This window comes from Moschus berezovskii, chromosome 11, assembly GCF_049115385.1.
Source record: "Moschus berezovskii isolate FMDL1 chromosome 11, NW_MosBer_1.0, whole genome shotgun sequence".
In the NCBI taxonomy this organism is placed as follows: Eukaryota; Metazoa; Chordata; class Mammalia; order Artiodactyla; family Moschidae; genus Moschus; species Moschus berezovskii.
The window spans coordinates 111,008,192-111,010,988 of record NC_142470.1 but is presented as its reverse complement, the minus strand read 5'-3'; the positions used below and the strand labels follow the sequence as shown (position 1 = coordinate 111,010,988).

Genomic DNA, 2,797 nt, shown 5'->3' with positions numbered 1-2,797 from the left:
AATGCGTAGTACATTAACATAGCTTAAGACCAACATTTCCATAAGAAAAATGCATTGGTTAACTCAAGATTTGAGAATAGTTAACTTCAGGTGAAACCAAGTGTCATTATGGCAACACAGTATTTTAAGAGAAATTTCCTTTTAAATTTGTAGAGAGAAGAAAAAAATATCGCTAGTTTGTTTCCTCCTGCCGCTTAAGAGAGATGAAAATGTCTGACACCTGCAGGCTATTTCCTCCGTTTGGAGATCCCTGGCCTTCCTGCCTGTTACCCTCTCAACTGTATTGAGAAGCCCACACACCCCTAGTTATGGCCCATGCTCACCCAAATTAGGGAAAAGCCCACACACAAAGACCCAACACAGTCAAAAGTAAATAAAACTGTTTTCCTAAAAAATGCATATCTGACAAAGAACCTGTACTCAAATTATCCAAGAACACTAGTGCAAACAAACCCATTCATAATTGGTGAAGACTGAAATAGACACCTGGCCACGGAGGGGATACTGATAGGAAAGTATCATGTAGAAACATACTCAAGATACTGGTAGAATGCATGCACAGACCCCTTTGGAAGACAGTCTGACAATTTTTTCAGTAACCACGTGGGACAAGCACTGAATTCTATACATGACAAGTGGTGGAAGCCAGGTATCTTACCATTGGAATGGGAAGTTACAGATAAACAAAAAGAAAGGTTACAAGATCCATGGAGACATCATCACAAATTACCTTTAACTGAATATGTTCAAAGTGAAGCTAGAATACATGTATATATTTCCAGGTATTGTCAGCTGAGCAGATTTAGTTTCTACATGTATGTTTTACATATCATTATCTAATGAAAGGGAACAGGAAACTTCCCTGGTGGTCCAGTGGTAAAGGATCTGCCTACCAATGCAGGGAACACAGATTTAATCCCTGGTCCTAGAAGATTCCACATGCCCAGGGGCAACTAAGCCCACGTACAACTATTGAGGTACTTGCATGCTCCAGAGCCCAAGTTTTGCAACCAGAGAAAGCACTGCAATGAGAAGCCATGGCACGGCAACGAGAGGGTAGCCTCTGCTCACTACAACTAGACATCTAGCAACAAAGACCCAGCATAGTCAAACCTAATTTAATGTGAAAAAATAAAAGACAGGCAGCGGCTTCAGCTTCCACGATCTGTGTTCGGGCTAAACGGTCACAGCAGATGCCGCTGCCGGTCCCCGTGTGCCTGCTTCTGTCCATATTCGTTCCCAGGAGACCACCCCGCTTACGGCCGACATGTTGTGAGGTGGTGGCGCGGGTGTCTGAAGGACGGTTTGGCCGAGGTGGTGGCATTGGGTGCTGGTGGTGGTGGCGGCGGCAGCGGGGGCTCCGGTTCTGTAGAGCCTTGCCTGCTAAGTGTCCGCCCTGTTCCACGGCCAGACCAGTGCCCCTGAACCTTGCCTCTGCTCTGCGCCGTTGGGGAATGGTTAGACGACAGCGCACGCCTCTCGGAGGAGACACGAAGGGGGTTCTCCAGTGCTCAGATTCTGGACCACTTTGCCTTCCCGTCTCTGACGTGGGCAGTGCTGTCCCCAGAATCCTCAGCATCCCCCCCACTCCAACTTTGCTCCCAACCTCGCCTTAAATCCTTAACACACACAGGTGTTCCCCTCTCTCTCCAGCCACCCCTGGCCCCTTCATTTTCTGCATGCTCATCTCAGAGGGACACCTGGATCGCTCTCCGGGGGCGGCCTTTTGAAAAATCATCGTGGACCAGAGTTGAGGAGTTTTTAAAAGTCGGGGCGCGAGAGATTAGCTGCGATGGTGTCCTCATCTGGCAACGATGATGATCTCACTATACCCAGAACTGCTATCAATAAGATGATCAAAGAGACTCCCCCCAATGTCTGGGTGGCCAACGAGGCCCGGGAGCTGGTGGTGAACTGCTGCACTGAATTCATTCACCCTATATCTTCTGAAGCCAATGAGATTTGCAACAAATCGGAAAAGAAAACCATCTCGCCAGAGCACGTCATACAAGCACTGGAAAGTTTAGGCTTTGGCTCTTATATCAGTGAAGTAAAAGAAGTCTTACAAGAATGCAAGACAGGAGCATTAAAAAGAAGAAAGGCCAGTTCTCATTTGGAAAATCTTGGCATTCCCGAAGAAGAATTATTGAGACAGCAACAGGAATTATTTGCAAAAGCTAGACAGCAACAAGCGGAATTGGCCCAACAGGAGTGGATTCAAAGGCAGCAAGCTGCCCAAAAAGCACAGCTTGCTGCTGCATCAGCAAGTGCATCCAACCAGGCAGGATCTTCTCAGGATGAAGAAGAAGATGATGATATCTGAAACTCACCAGCTGAGTTTCTGTTTCCTCTAAAATGTTTTTCCCTGCACAAGAAAACAGTGAAAAAATGCTTCCCTGTAATTTTGCATCTTGGTGGACTTGCCATTGGTATCTAGGGATATCTGCTGTTAAGTTTCCTCTCTTGTGTGCTATTCATGTAAAATCTGTCTCTTTGAACTGTTGAAAATTTGAGCTTCAGTATAATATCAACTTTGAATTTTTAATGGTGTTTATGAAATTTTAGATAGCAGTGAGTCTGTTTGATCAATAAAGTGTTACAGAAAACTTCAAGTTTATAAAAATACAGTGAAATTTATCCAGAGGCTCTAAATCTTCATTTGCATTTCCTCTGCCCTTTGAACTAAATTAAAAATTGGGAATTTTAAACTATTGGGGGGAGGTGCTGTGTGATATAGTAGACATTAGATAAGGTTGGTGAAAAAACAAAGCTCGGTGTTGCAGTATCTGGATTTTGT

The 2,797-nt window shown here is 44.8% G+C and overlaps 1 pseudogene; it reads left to right on the top strand.

Annotated features, from left to right (window-relative positions):
- Nucleotides 1-1,786: 1,786 nt before the first annotated feature.
- LOC148776271 (protein Dr1 pseudogene) lies at nucleotides 1,787-2,323 on the top strand (annotated as a pseudogene).
- The last annotated feature ends 474 nt before the right edge of the window (nucleotides 2,324-2,797 follow it).